An 18238-nucleotide genomic window follows, 5' to 3' on the forward strand; every position below is an offset into this window, starting at 1 on the left:
AAGTGCTATCCATTTACGGCGATTTTTACGTGTTGAATTTATCTGTATTTTCCACCTTGTACGCATCTTTTTATTTTAAATCAAACAGTTCTACCAGGGTTCCTCCTAGGCGTTAGCAGTATGTAAAAGTACGTAAAAGACGTAAATTATTTTATGGATGTATAACCTTACTTTTTTAGAATCTTCCACAATGTCTTTTTCACCAAAACATGACGCGTTCGTCTTAAAGGAACATTATCAAAGTGCAAGTCTACAGGATGGAACATGGACGCATTCCATTCAATCCTGTCGCCAGCAATTCTATCAAGAATTTCCTGATATCCAACGTTTTCCTACAAGGTATTTTCCATTTTCATACTCCATGATGCCGAACAACAGTTTTACGATGATCGATTAATTAGCAGAGGATTGTGGTCACCACGTTCTCCAGATCTAAGCCTGTTAGATTTTTTTTCTGATTTTGAAATACAATATTTTTCGAAATCGTCTGCACATCACTGAGGAACTTCAAAATGCAATCGAAGAGGAACTAATGAACATTATACCAGTAATGTTAGTATGAGTTTCCGATGATATCAAAATATGTGTGTAACTGTGCATTCTTTATAATGGTGGGACATTTTTAACAATTTTGTGAAGTGATTGATGTGAATGAAATAATGTTTTATACATTAAATTTCTGGTAAAAAATTATTTGAATTATTTTAAATTTGAATTTTTTTACATTGTGCACTTTAGTATCACAGTGCAAAAATGTTTATTAAAGTACACAATCTGTGACAATACTAAATTACGTTTTTTCACTACTAGCGTCTGATGACATGATTATTAACCTTTTTTCCACTTGTAAAGTAGGCTTTCTCGGCATTTGTTCAAAGTGGTTAATAATTTTTTATTATTAACTAGTAGTCAATAATGAGAACTGTCACGCTGTCACTTTCAGAAAACACAACCCGAAATTTTGCTCAATGAACGTTTAGACAAGTTCTCTAAAACGAAAAATTGCCACCATTCGCAATTTCCAGAGAAATTACATACCTAAAATTATCATATTTTGAAAAAATTCGAACGAAATTACTCTTTNGTCATCCTTGTACATTGACGGCCGGTATTATAAAGCCAGACTTAACTTTGTTGTCAGCTAACGGTGTTGTTAAGACATTCCTTAACAACACTGTTAGCTTACAACATAGTAAATATGACTTTAATAATACCGACCGTCAATGTATAAGGATGATATAAACGTAATTTAATATTGTTTAATAAACATTTTTGTACCACGTTTATACAACATAAGAGAGTTACATCGCATTGGCGTTTGTTTCAAACGTTCAATTAACGTTAAATGCTGATGTTATAAAGGGTTATATGATGTAACGTTTGCTAAACGTAGGTATTTAGACGTTACAGAGAAACGTTCTTGAAGGCGGACAATAGCAGTCGCGGTGACGTTAATAGTAAGTTAATGGTACTTATACGCTAACGTTACAAGTCACCATTAAACGTTTATTAAACGCTAATGTTGCACAATTTTGTCATGTGGGTGTGATAGAATATGAGGCATTTACAAAAAGGAAAGCTGAAAAACACGTAATATTTTCATCAGAATCGGTACTGCTAGTTTATTTTCCCGAATTAGCACAGAAATATAAACCCTCAAGTCGTTGGAGAATATATTCTATGCTAAGGAGCACACTAAATTTACATGAAATTGTAAATATTGAAAAATATGCTAAATTATTGGCTTTTTTAAAAAGGGAATCGGAAGGTTTTGAACCAAAAAAAGCTAGCACATTTACACCTGAGGATATAGGTAGTTAGGTACATAAATGTTTTAATACAGCACAGCGCCAGATGAACAATATTTATCTACAAAGGTGAGTACTCATGCCTTCATCCGCATTCAAACACAGAATTATTTACTTTATGTATTTTTATGGGAGTAATGGGAGCCTGTCGCAAGGCAGAACTCTATAACATGAAGCTGACCGACATTCAAGATTTGGGAACATCATTATTTGTGCGAGTACCAAACACTAAAACTAACCGAACATTCACTGTCACGGACCATTTTTATAACATTTGCAAAAAGTATATCAGCAACAGGAATAACGTTAGCCAAAATTTAGTCTTTATGCAGGAGAGACATGGTAAACTTAAAAATCAAAGAGTTGGCATCAACAGTTTTACTAAAATGGGCAAAGATATTGCGTCTTTTTTAAAACTATCCAATGTAGAAACTTATTCTGGCCACAGTTTCCGGAGATCATAGGCTACAATTCTCGCCGATGAAGAAGGTGGATATAACCAGCCTGAAAAGACATGGAGGTTGGAGATCAACTGCCGTTGCTGAAGGTTATATCAATGATTCTGTAAAAAGAAAATACGGCAATTAAAATTGCAGATTTAATTGCAGATGCTATTCAGTTGACCAACAATTCCAAAAATACACTGATGACTGAAACTAATGTTCAATAAAACATACGTGTTTCTAGTGATGTTCCTGCAGGTGTTGCTTTAACAAATTGTTCCAACATTACGTTTTGTATTAATAAATAAATTTGCGTTCAAATGTTTCTCCTTAATTATTACAGGTCTCCAGCTGTTTACTGTATAAAAAACTGGAGCGATATAAATGCTGGTGCTCTTTGTGGCGACATAAGAGCTTCGACATTTCATGGAAGTCAAATAACGCTTGACGGACCGCAATTTAAACAACACCAACATACAACAAACAACAACACTTTTCCGGTGAAAAGAATCATTTATTAAAATTGAAAATGTTGTTAACACAGTTAAAAATGAATATACAATGGAAGTGAGGTTGGAAAGTGTATATATGCAAGAACGCATACTTCAGATACGGGTTTGCCAACTTCTAGCAGAAAACATAACTAAATACTTGGTCTAAATAGGCCTGGCGTTTTCTTCTATCGCTGACGTGCAATTCGTCTTAAGTGTTATACTAATTAATAGGGCTAGGATTTTAATGACGTTAAAAATCAGCGGAAATGCAAAATAAAAAATGCACTTATGACTTAAAAATCTACCAAAAATGACATAAAAATTTAAATAGATGGCATAAATTTTATTGTGCAAACTGAATAAGACGGTGAAATTATTTTAAGAAGCAATTAGGTAACATAAGGCAGGAATTTTATTGTTAGTTCATTTCCGCCCTCTGCAAACCAGTCCTAGAAAATAGGTGACTCACTGATCGCATCCCAAAGAAATTTAATCCCTCAATGGGTATTCGTTTGTGTATAATTTAAGGCACTTTCCAAGAAAACATTAACTGTGCATTTAGCTTATAATAGAGGTTTTAGGCTTTATTTCTAAACAGGTAAAAATATCAGGAATTACCCAGAAAAGAAAAATATTATTTGTGTTTTGTTGTAGAAATGTAGACCACATGAAAAATAAAACTTTAACAAACGTTTATAAACTCGCCAAGAAAAATATCGTAAAATGTCAAACAAATTAGCACTATGCCCCATTCCTCAAAAATGGCAAAAAAATGCACCAACAAGTTGCTGTCACTGTCATTTGATTCAATTTATCCTGAAACACGTTTATATATAACAGAGCAATGTCTTAGAGACTTTCAGAAAAAAAAGATACAAAATCATCAAAATCCTAACCCTACTAATTAACTAAATAACTAATAATCGTTCCGTAAAGTTCGTTCTTGTGATTAGTAGACCACATTCTATGCTCGTTGTATAATATAGGTACTATTACATTATTAGTCCTGGATCATATACATTATATTTTTATATTTATATTTATTTTTTAAAAATAAATGAAGAAAGTATCCAAAATGAAAAGGGTAGAAATATACCTGGAAATTTGTTGTGTTGGTGGTCTAACGATTTACAATAACATTGAAATGCAAGTTGACTTCTTATCCTCACATTAGGATTGGTGACTGAAGAATCCAGGTGGGTGCAGAGGAGGTCCAGGAGCCACCCATGGTCTCCTATTTAATTACTCAATGGTACGAATATTGTGGTTATGCCCTCATTTGGCCTGTGCATCATATTTCATAATAGTTTGTTTGACGACTCAGACGAGCACAACAATTTTGATTAGCAGCACGTAGGAAATCGTCACTTTATATTTTAGAACAATTTCTGATAAGTTCCGTGATTGCACCATTACAATGGACCTAATTTTGGAATTTCTTCGTTTCGATGATGACACATCTGACTCATATCAATCTTGGAATTTAGTTTTGACATAAAAAAAGTCCTGATGCGAAGTTGGAGAAGTAGAGAGAAAGTATTTCAAAACCATTCTTTACCGCTGATCACAAACGGATCACTAATACCTTCAATATTACACAACGATTTTTAGAAATGCATTTATTTTTGTACAGCCAACAGTTGCATTACGATTTCGTACATTTCTCCTAAGCATCACATTTAGTCAGCATCATTACTGAGAAAGTGGTGTTACAATCACTTTCAAATTTATTCGTGTGAACAATATTGATCTCTCCATACCTGCTGCGCGGTACTTTTTTCGTACCATCCCAAAACCTGCAATCAAAATGAATTTACTACCAATTCCTTTTATTACGAAGTTTAAATGAACCGCCATTCAACAATGTACCGTTAGATTATACCATCTGCATTCTGTTTTATACAGTCATAGAATACGAGGCCATTACTACATCACATCAATAGTAACTTTCTAAAAGAAATACCTGTTTCAGACCCGCATGTCTACTTTAGTTGGCCCGCCATAGCGCAAGAGCGAGTGTGGCGCTTTAAGTGTTTTTTATTGATAAATAATAATAATAATGACGGAAAATGGATAAGTTTTAAGAACTAATTATACTTTTAAATAATTGTACATTGACAGTAGATGTAAGATAAAATAAGTGAATACAGTTATATGTGTTTACAGTTGCTTATGGAGACTTCAATGATGACTTAGACAACGAAATTAAAAACTAAATAATTATGTTGTATTCCGCTAATTAATGGTTTTGTGTTGTGAGTGTTTTGTGTTAATCTCAAAAATGGAAATTAGGATACACTACATCTGTTTCATCACATTTTGGATAATTACAAAAGGTATGATTATAAGAACACCTCCGTTACGAAAGCAACTTTGCCACTGTTGTTGATTTCAATTGAAAACTTATTCGCCTGTCGACGTCACGTTTATGTGTAGTAAATGAAAAACGTACACTGAAATCCTTAATAACCCCGAAATACGAGTTAAAAGGTCTTTAGGGCATTCCAATCCATATAAAAAATAGAAATTGAGCAATACACGAACTTTATCTATGTATGACTTTTAAGTTTTAAGTGTCGAAAATCTCCTTGCTGCTTAATCCTGCACTTGGTTTCCAAGAATTGAGGATGTAGTGACGTGTTTATGAGGAGTGTTTTTCTTTGAAGGTTGTCAGAGTTTAGTAATATATCGTCTTGTTTATTTCGTGTAACGTACTTGATTGAAGGATGTGAAAAACGGACGGATCGTTAACTCAAAGGTTACCTTGTATTTGAGATATATGTAAAATTGTTTAATTTAGTAAATGCACTGGAAAATGTGCACGTCTCTTTCAATGTAGGTTTGCAGTAAGTATTCGTTTCTCGTACCAATTAGAAAGTAGATTTCTCCTGATCATGAAACGTCTTGACCTAATTACTTTCTATACTTACTCTAATCAGTTAGGCTTAAATGCAGCTTCAGGAAAAGTAAAGTTCGCTATTATTAGTATTAGTATTATGTTTAATTACCCTAACGATTAATGCAGATAACAGTTCTTTAATTTATCATTGTAACTAATCGACACGTGAGATCCTATAACCTATAACACAAAAGCTATGGGTTATGAGTTATGAATATATTTTCTTGAGACCCTTGTAAGTTATTCCGATCGATGCGCTTTCCTGTAGTGGAAAATTTATATGGCATGGCAACAAAATTCAATAAATTGTTATTTTGCCTCTTCAAACATTAGCTCTGTATAATATCTCTATAAAATGTCTTTTTATACAATCGATCTCCAAAGTAGAGATTTGCGCTCATATTTGACAACGCAAACGTCATCTTTTTCGAGGAATGTCACTGTCACAGATGTGTTCGCGTGTTGGGTCAAACGGTGCTATTAATTTTTAGATAGATTCAATTGAATTGATTTTAGTGGCATGAGTCCTATATCCGCCTTGTAAGCCGCAGGTTTGAGGCATAAGATTGAAAATACCAACTAAGAGATGAGAAGGGGAGAATTTCACAATTTATTAAAGTTGAGAAGAAAGTGGTAGGCTGATAAGAGGTTCAATCTTCGGGACAAGTCGTCCACTTTTTAGTTGAACATTTTTTACAGAGGGCGCCAAGTGACATACAGTCATACCGAGCGATAAGAAGCAGTTTCTTATCGCTCGGTATGACTGTATGTTTTGCAGGGGACTAAATTCATCTCATTCATCACGAGACACTTCAAGTATAATATATATTGCTGTGTGCACTGGTTGGGTCAAATAAGAACCATACACACAAAAATAACTGCATTTCCCCACGCTGGGCGAGCAAAATGAACTTCGGGCCAAATACAACACTTTTCGAACCTAGCAAGACCTTCAATGACTTTTCTTTTTATCGGTACAGATATGCACTCCGATACAGTAGAATGATTTAATTCTGATCTTAAATTTCTGACCTCCGCCACACAGTGATCAAGATTAAAATCCATAAATTCCAACCGGGCTGTTAAAAATTTTTTTTCACTACTAGCGTCTGATGACATGATTATTAACCCTTTTTCCACTTGTAAAGTAGGCTTTCTCGGCAGTTGTTCAAAGTGGTTAATAATGTGGACATTATTAACTAGTAGTCAATAATGAGAATGTCACGCTGTCACTTTTAGAAAACACAACCCGAAATTTCGCTCAATAAACGTTTAGACAAGTTATCTAAAATGAATAATTGCCACCATCCGCCATTTCTAGAGAAATTACATACCTAAAATTATAACATTTTGAAAAAATTCGAACGAAATTACTCTTTGAAAATATCCCAATGACAGAACAAAATACGGCCTGTTTGACTTGTACTTACTTCAACGTACTTGATTGACATTTTAAATTAATAAACAAAAAATTCTGTCTAATCGTTCACTTTCTTATCAATATAATACGTTAATTTAGAGGACTTCAAGTGGTAGTAGTGAAAAAAATAGTATATATACCACGGCAGAGAAGTCACCTTACACCCCTCGAGATGTAATCTTGGTGCTCAGGCAATAATACTGGACTTCTCTACCTTGGTATATAATGTACTATTAACTAACACTTAATTAAACTTTGGGCGTGAATCAATAAAGTTAATCGTAGTAGAGCACAAGACCTCTCCTTTCATGGTTAAATTATCCGAATGAACACAAAACTTTTCAAATGCCTTGATCCAAACCACAACGTCCCAACTGACAGTGTTTACACAGCAACATATTGCTGTGTTTATTTTGTTTGGCAGGATGAAATTTTCAGAAATCTTAATTAATATGGACTAGGGCGGTCTTTTGTGTGTAATTAACATTTGTAGTTAAATTTTATTAATTTGTCGTTGGCGAGGTCGTTGGTCTATGTAACGGCATGGGGATTATTGTGTCATATCAGAAAGCGGTCAAGATAGTTTATGTTTACATTTTTATTTTATTTAACTCTGGGAATTGTTGAGTCTTTATATGTTATCAATTGTAAATGCTTAATTTAATTGATGGGTGGATGTGATTTATCGTTTTTCTGTGTAGTTAAGAGATATGAAATATTATTTTTTGTATGATTGGTTGTTATAATTTTGATTTTCGGAAGAAGGGTTTCGCCGTAAATAGGACGTTAACAAGAAAAGCGTCGCTTTTAGCCACAGTCAACGAAGAACTAAGTTTAATTGAAATTTAGAATCGGCTTTTAGTGTCAATCAGAGCAGAGTTCTTTTGGAAATTTTAAATCAGCTTTTTGCTACGTTCAGCACCCAGTTACGTTTTGTTGGCGAATTTATTTCGCTTCTTGCGAATTCCATCGTTGATTTACGGCCAGTTAGTACTCATTTGAAGCCACAGCTAGCATTGAAAGTTTTCGTTAAATGAGTTTGAAGATTGAAAAAATTTCGTTTGTGAATCCGGAAGCCGAATTCGCAGCTAGTTTTTGTTCTACGTTCTGAAGTCTTGGCCATCAAAGGTGCCCCAAAGAGAGGTGTTTATCGGCGCTCCTATAAGTGTGTTTTCAACGTGATTCAGTTTGAAGTTGAGTTTTTTTTTATTGGAACGTCCTTGTCTATCCGAAGTGAAGATGCTGCGATTACCCGGTCGTTAGTGTAAAGTGTGTTAATTGAAAATTGTAATTTTTGGTGAACTGTGTACGGATACCTTTTGTTTGGATTACAATTCCCGTACAAGTAATGTAAGTAGTTCAGTTAAGTTTTAATTTTAGTCTTTTTGTAATAATTGTTTGTGTTTTTGTACCACTTTCCTTGTGTGGGTTAGAATTAAATCGCACTTTTGTAATTGTCACATTAATTCTCCGTGTGTTTCATTCTAACGACATTTCTAATTTACCTGTGTTTTCATTGGATGCTTGCCCAAGGTCCACTTTAATTATTCAAAAGTTTGAAGTGCAGTTTGGAGTTTAAGATCGAGTTTAAGATATTTGGTTTGACTCACTATCTTTTTTAGAAGTTAACAGGTTAACTGAGAGCAGAGTCGAATCTCTGATCTGTGCTGGGGAGAAGTTTTGTGCCGTGTTAATAAGTGAAGGTTTTTGTGTTAGTGTTTTGTGTACGGTCTTTCTGGCCTACGGATCAGTGCACACAGCAATATATTTACTTGTATTGCTCATCGACATATTTCTACAATACATCGCGGAAAAAACAAGGAAGCGACAGAGTGTAAGGAAGAAACAAGAAGTCAGTTCTGTCGGCACTCGCCAAGTGCCACTTTTGAATTTTTTTAGTTTGTAGGTCTTTGAACCTGAAACATAGCTGTTGACTTATTTTCAGTTACGATATAGAAATATTCAATATTCACCGCTCGATGCCATTATGACTGCTGAATCATACGTTCTGAGAGCTTGACTCAAAATTGAGTAAACCATTACGCCACTGATCTTCACAATCATGAAAGTTCCCCGTCGTTTTTCCCTCGATCTTTCCATAAACGTTATAAAAAAGTGATCATAATTATGTATTTTTTGGAATTCTGAAATTCTTTTACACTTTTCGAATTCTGGTGTTCACTTTTAACTTCAGTGTTTTACCCTCGGGTTTACCCTTGGGTACACCCCTCAGTTTGTTGTCTAAAATATTATACCGACAATATGCATAGTCTCCTTTGATAGTATAACGCCCATTTTGAAACCTATGAGATAAAAAAAATAGAAAAAGATAGAAACCCAATTCTCGTTCCACCCTAATCTCTATGTTCCTCCGCATAATGGTGCTTTATAGACGTGCATTAAATTATTCCATCAAATAAAAGAACTGATTTATGCTCGTTTTTTGGTGCTGTACGTTTTCTCCCACGTTTTCTGCGCCAATCTCTGCGTTACAATCTAAAACCGAGCCTAAAACCTATATACCTACATTTCCAATCGAGTTTTCATATGTAATTTAATATATTGTGGGGTTGAAGGAGGATCTCGGATCGGGTAAATTATGCTTTGTACATCAACGCCCACGGTTTCTACGCTACTATTTTAACAACTATACCGAATCTTTGAATAAGGAATGGTTATATATATTATTATATATATAATTTCATGCTAATAATAATAACCGAGCTAATAACTAATGTATCTATCGTCTAGCCGCCAAAGTTCGCACTTGAATATTGTGCTGTCGATTATTTTTTGCATACGATTTTGCCGAAGAAGAATCCTCCCTTGAAGTCCCATGTAAATTCGTCATGAAATTATTATTGAAATGCCTTGAAATCACTGAAGTCGTATTGAAATCGCTTGAGTTTTACATCGCTTGGTATCCTTTTTAAAACACTTGAAATTGCATCTTTTGAAATTACAATGAAATCGATTTTAAAAAAACGACAGTTTACTTTCCGGATTTCCCGGGAATTTAAACTATACGTGTAGACGTTGGCGTCGGAAGCAAAAGTAGATTATTGATTGATTACAGTAGAATCATTCATATTCTGAAGTTCGCCTAAATAAACTTTCCTTATTAAATTTTGTATGTAGGTAAGTAGATTTTATAATTTTAGGGACGTTTTCTTAAACAAAGAAATCAAATTGAGATTATAGTATTTACAGGCAAGTACAAAAAAGTGAACAGTTTCGCAACCTGCGCAGCGCTTTAGAGCGTACCGACTTTGTGTACAGGGTAAACCAGCTAATTATATCGTCGATTTGGGTGGTGTTAAGGGGAGCTACCCCAACATATTTTATTAGCTTTCCTCTCGGCTTTCCTATAGTTCCGACCGAGGGGAAAATCACCGGCAAAGATTTATAAAACAATCATCCATTTAGCGTGTAAATCCATGAATATCCACCAGACATTTTTGGACACAATCGGACATGCAAGAGATATGCTTCGAATTCTCGGACATCCACGGGAAGCCCTCGCACATCCTAGGATTTCTATATGGATATCCCCGGACATCCACGAGATATCTGATATTTCTTTTGAAATTGATCGAGATATTCGAATTCCCTATAGACATCTACGGATGTGACAGGAAAATAAACAACTCAATTCCTCAAAACCTTCCCCATGGATATTTAATTATTGACGAACCAAAATAATTGTGAAATGTTACAACATGTTTCGATTGTTAATCATCTTCAGGTAACAAACTAAAATATTTAAAGTTAAATTAATTAAGTTTGTTACCTGAAGATGATTAACAATCGAAACATGTCGTAACATTTCACAGTTATATCCGAGGTTATATCTGTTAATAAATATCCATGGGGAAGGTTTTGAGGAATTGAGTTGTTTATTTTCCTGTATAGTTCATCACCCCATTTAGAGATATGGATCAACCAAGAGTATTTTCCGATGTACGGATGTACTACACGTAAATGCACGGAACGGAACTTGAACGAAGTCTTCCGATTTGGAAATACCACTAATAGGATTTCCACCTAGTCTGATTCTCATTGGTCGGTATTTACAGAATAATAGCATGCTATGGGGTGAGTTGAATTATCGAAAATGATCACCCCTGTGATCAACTCTCCAAAAACATGAGGCGCATGCTTGAATGTCTCGAGTGTAATATAGACTTTTAGAGATTTTTTACTTTAAAATATGAAGTTTAGCTACTTTCATATTCAAGGGCACCAATCGTCATCGAGTCCTGAATTTTTTTTACCTCGTCCTCGTTTAGAAGTGCGTTTATTTTTGAAAACTTTTTGCAATATTAGAAGGAGCATACGCAAAAACCTAGCCAAATCGGATATTCCATCCTCCTATGTGCTAAAGAATTCAAGAAAGAACACTTTGGATCTTCAGTTTAGTATATTGAAAATGTAAAACCACCTTTCAGTTTGCCCATTTGGTGGAGTGAATCGAAGTAGAAAGACCGTCTATTATACTTTTGGTCGGCGATTGTCGTCGAACGGATGTCAAACTACTGACATTGAACGTGTAAACACCTCGTCGTCCGTAATGGATGTGCCGATTGAATGGAGTACTGTAGTATGAAGTTTTTAGTCCGACAATATCACAAGCTCGATCACAAGTTAATGCTGTGCAAAAATGTGTGAAACATGGACGAGATTTTTGGATGTTTATTAAAACCGAGATTAAAACCATGATTCATTATGGTTTATTTGCAATTTTAGCCGTAGTGGTAATGTTTCCCTCATACTTGAATCGTTTCTTTGAATTACTCGCATTATCTCAATGACCAAAACATGAATTTTGATCAAAACATGTCAAAATCGTTATTTATGCACCAATCTCGTTGGGAAAAAGACCAAGAACAATGGCCCGTATGAATAAAAGTAAGCAAATGCTTATACTTGCAAAATTCAAAGTAAATACTCGTAACTGCCTCTTCATACTGGTCTGTTTAGCATGGTTTAGCAGCGCTGCACTGCGTCCTGTCCTTCTGCATAAAAGCGCTGCTAAGTCGCCCAGTGCGAAGGAGCACTTACGAGTATTTACTTTGAATTTTGCAAGTATAAGCATTTGCTTACTTTTATTCATACGGGCCATTATCTCAATGACCCTCGCAATGGCCAGAACATGAATTTGATCTATTTTTGGCGGCCACATGGATATTGATCAAAACATGTCAAAATCATTATTCTTGCACTGATATATTTTACTTACCTCACGATGAGGCGCCGAAGATATGATTTTTTAGTAACCGCCGTCTTCAAAGGCGTTTAAATAAATTTGCCGAGGGGTGAACCACTGGTGAAGTATGGTGTACAAGACAAGTGTGATGAAGTCCGTGAAGTTCATATGAAGTTTTGGTGAAGTCCATGAAATATTGGTGAAGTTCGTGAAGTATTGTTGAAGTACGTGAAGTACTGATGAAGTATTGCTGAAGTTAGTGAAGTTTAAGTGAACTATTGGAAAAATGCATGAGGTTGTGGGGAAGTTTATAATCAAATCCCTTAACAAAAATCGTACGGTAGTTCAATTCACGGTTGTAACCACTAAAATTCGAGGTAAAATTAAATAAATTTCTGCGAAATAAAAATGAAAGTATAGATTAAAAAATCTATGCTGAAAGGTTAGTTTTTTATCCGCAAAAGTATGGCATTCATTTATGAAAGACTAACTATGCCCATTTCTACAAAACAAAAGGACAGTTACACAGGCGACAGACACCCTGATGAGACAGCGACTCATAGACGTACTGATAGTCCTTGCGTCGTATTTATGTGTAGGTACAAAGATCGTAAATTGTTTCCATTTAAAAATTTAATAAATCCTTTCCTTTATTACCATCAGGTTCAGGTAGCTAAATAACACTTTTATTAGGTATACAGTGTGTAAAGCGATGGGGTATACAAGAGGGAATTTTTTTAAAATATTGATTTATGACAAAAATTTATTCTTCATGATATTTTTTGCTTGCTTTGAAAGTACCAATAACGTTTCGAGTGTTTGTGGTTTGATAGCAATAAGCCGCGTACAGACCGGATTCCAACGCCAAGCCAACGAATCCAAGCACATGTGACGTTGGCGTTTGTCGTTGGAAACGATTGGAATGCCCTCATCCACACCAAAATTTAAGATTTGAGTTGGACTTGGTGGGACCGTGTTGGGTAAAGTTCGGTAACCGGTGCTGCTGGTCTGTTAAACAATGTCAAGCGACGAGGACGATTTACTGCTGGCGAGTGCGGGGTTTTTAATAATGAATTAGGAGTTTGTATAGTGGCAGTCACTTACTAGAGGAACTTCAAAATGAAGATGGTGGACATTTTAAAAAGGCAGACAAACGACTAAAAACTAAAATCGCGACAAATCCTGTCCAGACCACATCAAATTTCCCTTTGATGTACCGCTCACCGAGCGAACGCAATCGAACGCCAACAGCGTCGTTGGAAGCGGTTGGAAACCGTTGGCTTGCGCGGTACACACCAATCCCAACACCTCCAAATCTGTAACCACAGGCTTGCGTTGGAAACTCGGTCTGTACGCGCCTATACGCTATTTTGATCATAATGTAGAATAACTTTCAATAAAAAAAAATTATTTTATTATTTTTCCAGATTTCTATAAATAAATTTTAGATTATCGAAACGTTATTGGTACTTTCAAAGCAAGCAAAAAATATCATGAAGAATAATTTTTTTTCATAAATCAATATTTAACAAAAAATTCCCTCTTGTATACCCCATCGCTTTACACAATGTATATCAAAATAAAATCGACAGACGGAAAATTTGTCACGTGGATAGCGGCTTTTGTTTTCCTTAAAATTTCAGCACCCTCCACAACTTAGTACTTACATCAGCCCCTTGCAAATCAAGTTTCTGGCCACGCCATTGTGTTATGTACGACTATAATGTCAATCCCGAGGTCAATACTATCCCACAAACAACACCATTAGCATAATTCTTGAAAATAATCCCCTAAAAATGCAACCTGTTGTAAAAGGATTAAGAGTTGCTTATTGGGTTCAGCCTAGTAATATATTACAATACCTTTTACAAGACCTAAGCAATATTTTCCCGCTTATTTTGTTTGTTTGTTGAAATGAAATTTTTAAAAGAAGAATTGGGCACCTTTATATGGTATAGAGCCAGATATCCAATCTGTTAATAAAAGATATATTTTAACAGGACCCATTCCATTAATAGGAAGTGAACCATTTAGTATAACTGCATAGGTAGGTATAACAGAAATTATTTGAAGCTTATAAAATCTTAAGTATAAATGGTGCACACTCGGGTGCACAACTCCTGTGCAGATAAAGATAAAGGGTCATTTTTTAAACCGAAATGGCTTAGTAAATGGTTTGGTTAGAAGGTAGTAGCATGTTATCGAGATTTACTTTCTTAGGAGATGATTGATGGGAGGACATTCAAAATCCTCCGACACCCCCGATTGATTTTGCCTTTGAAAGTACTTTCCTCCGATAAACCGTTTTCGAGATATTCGCTCAATGGATATATTTCTTTAAGATGTCCCAATCGCCCTTTGTGAGTACCCTCTTCCAACAATCTGTTGTGGAGATATAAGGGAATATATCCTTTCGTTGAGACCTTTAATTAGAATATCATGAAATATGAACTTGAAAAAGAGTCTCGCGGTAACGTTATAGTTTGTGCACACCAATGTATTTCGATGAGACCATGAAGGGTGGAACATGTGTTTACCCCCCCCCCCCCCCCCCATTTTCAAAATTTTTACTGCACCACTAAAGCCATGCGCCAATTGATTGCCGAGTAATGCACGTTTTACTTTTACTTTCAAAAACAGCATCTCAGTAAATAATTGATGGAGGCCACCTCCCTTAAGACAGCGAAATTTGATTGCCGTGTGGCACACCTTCAAGGTATAGGATGATATTGGATGTATTTGATACTTAATATAAACCCCTGAGCTCGCCCCTTAGGGTTTATGAAAACATCAGCTGGTTAATATTTCAGAAATAGTTCGATTGCGTGTATTCTCACTCTTGGACGTTTAATGTATTAAAATGTTTTCCACGTGTTGGAACAAAGGTAGCAAACTATAATTGATGCTCATTATCAACTTGTTGTCTGTATCTTAACTGCTTCATCAATATGATGTATCAAGGGATGAAAGTAGCGCATAATTCCCGGTGGTGCATTGCATTCCCCGATGGAATTATTCCCTCGTTACTGGTACGTTTAATATGTTATAATCTACACCCATCGATAACCGTCAACGACAATGAGATAAAGTGTTAAATTTCTGTAACTGTAATTATCTGTAACAAGTACTAAAAAATGCACTCGTATTTACAGTTGACCTTTACCAAATAATCAAATATTATAAATATAACTACTCAGATAATACATCCTCGTAAACATTGTTACAAAAAAAATTCGAGGAGGATACGAAAACGGCATGCTCATGTACGGGAATATCACATGGCGTGGTAGAGTGGCAGAGCGACTGCACTTAGGGTCTCTGGTTCGAATCCGGGTTCGGGCATGGATTATTGTAAATTTTCATTTAAAGATAACTGTAAGATAAAATGAAGGCATGCAGCTGCAGGTCTATGAAATGTAGACATTTTTTAAATAGCGGAATAAGTAAAAAAAATTCCAAATTTACATCTGAATTGGACTGAATTCGCCACCACGAAGACAATGTGCAGCATCTTCTAGAAGTAGAAATTGGTGTCTCATTCTAAAATCGCTCGTTCAAATAAACAAGATAACATGTTGAGTGGCAGCGACACGAACAAAACAATATACGAAGAATCGCATACGGTTTTCAGTAGGGCAATTTTTTGTCACTCCGCTCGTATTCGGAAACCAGACTTTTGATCCGGCTCATATTCAATACCACTGATCCTTGAATTCGTGGAAATCGATTGGCAAAGGTTTGACATCGCTGTCTCTTTTCGTTCTCGAGTTAGGCGAGGAACGGGCGGACAGACGAACGGACAAAACGAGGGACAAAGCCAGCACATAAGGGAAATTTTTCGAAAGAAAAAAGATTCGCCTTATGAACTGAAATATGAGGTGCTTTTCACCATTAGTTCCCATTAAAGAGTATTATACAGGGTGACAATTTGAAAACTTACCACCCCCCATATCTTAGTAAATAAACGAGATATTTAAAAAAATCAAAATCCGTTTCGGTAATTCGGAGGGGGAATCACAATGACATAGTTGGCGACGCACCCCCTCCAACCCCCTGCGCCCCAGCCACCCCAACTTTTAAATCTTAAATAGTGACCCCCCATGTGTGATACGTCGTTGGAAAGCTCTGAAAAAATGCTTTCCAACCATACCAAATAGCATTACATTTAGGTTAGTAATTATCGTGCAAATCAAAAAATAAACTAATATGATACATTTGAAATCTGTCGTATTTAAAACGCAACCGGCGAACATAGACGAACTAAGACAGAGAATAATTCAAGAATGTCGAAATATTGCAAAACCAACATAGGAAAGGTTCGAAAAGAGTTTGAGAATAGATTATAACTGGCGATCAAAAATGAGTTGCTGTCGAGTCGGCTTTGGAAGTTCAAGTTAAATACGATTTTCCATGTTTATTTTTTGATTTGCACGATAATTACTAACCTAAATGTAATGCTATTTGGTATGGTTGGAAAGCATTTTTTCAGAGCTTTCCAACGACGTATCACACATGGGGGGTCACTATTTAAGATTTAAAAGTTGGGGTGGCTGGGGCGCAGGGGGTGTGAGGGGGTGCGTCGCCAACTATGTCATTGTGATTCCCCCTCCGAATTACCGAAACGGATTTTGATTTTTTTAAATATCTCGTTTATTTACTAAGATATGGGGGTGGTAAGTTTTCAAATTGTCACCCTGTATATTATTTAATAGCTTATTATCTCTCATTCCGAGGTTGACCCCATTTTTTGCCTTAAATATTAAATGACTATAGATACTTACATTTCAAAAGAATTTTGCTGATAAGAAATTTGTTTACAGTTTTACATATCGTACTTTGACCATCACCGTGTTCTCATTAGGTACTTATTTGTTAACTAAATATCTTAAAAATCAATCATCCCGTTATGCTACCACTGATGAAAAAATTATGGACGGCATCCGCTTTTCTTGATGACAAATCTGTAATAAAAACCAATTAGTCTTTGGTGGGAGGAAAAATAATGTATACCTACTCCTTCATAGAAAAATTTGTCAATAGGTATCTCATTTTAATCGGTAGTGAAATGTTAGTGGACCTCAATTTCTCGTTTGTAACTAAATTTATTTGATTTGTCATATAGTCGGGGCACCAAATTTACCAACGTATTCTACAGGAAAACTGATAGCAAAGAGTACCCTTAATCGAAGCACTGACTTAATGAGAAAATAAAAAAGACGCGTGCCTAATGCAAAGTAAGCAAAGGTACTTCATGAGAGCACGATCAAAATAGTATTTTTCATTACCAGTCCAGAAAGGAAGATTTTCCCGTGGGCGCATGACGTTTCCCGTGTGAGGCGAAGCCGAACACGGGAAGTCATGCAAACACGGGAAAAGCCTTTCTGGACGTGTAATGAACGATATTTTTCATTATACCTCTCCGAAAATAACGGAGAATAATTATTTACATTGAAGTCCAAATCCAATTTGACAACAAATTCTGTTGCTTGTCTTATGACCCTTAAACCCCCATTATCTTAATACATCATCAATAGTCGATCGAATTGTATCGTCTCCTCTGCATCTTGCTACAAATTTCCGCATACTAAAATAATCTTAGTAAGTAATAACCATTGTATTTCTGCAGCTTCATTCAAAAATTGCTCCCTTGTTATACAGAACTTTTGATTTTTTTGGGATGTAGCGGACGGTCTGACGCTTCGAAAATGAAAATGGTTTTGCACAATTTGCTAGCGTTTTCATTTTCTTTTACCGCAAGAATATTCTTAATCATTGAAAACCTACTCCATAACGTACTCTTTTCACGATTTCTTCAACGCACCAGTTACGAAATTTTTCATATTCCTTTTCGCATCTCTCTTTTCATTTCGCTGGTAATAGTTGAGAACTGGTTTCTGCAGCTTCTCTTAATATATTAGCGGGAATTTCGACTTCACCAAAATCCATTTTTAACACAATGGTAAAAAAT

The sequence above is a fragment of the Photinus pyralis genome, unplaced genomic scaffold (assembly GCF_008802855.1).
Source record: "Photinus pyralis isolate 1611_PpyrPB1 unplaced genomic scaffold, Ppyr1.3 Ppyr1.4_LG2, whole genome shotgun sequence".
Taxonomy (NCBI): domain Eukaryota; kingdom Metazoa; phylum Arthropoda; class Insecta; order Coleoptera; family Lampyridae; genus Photinus; species Photinus pyralis.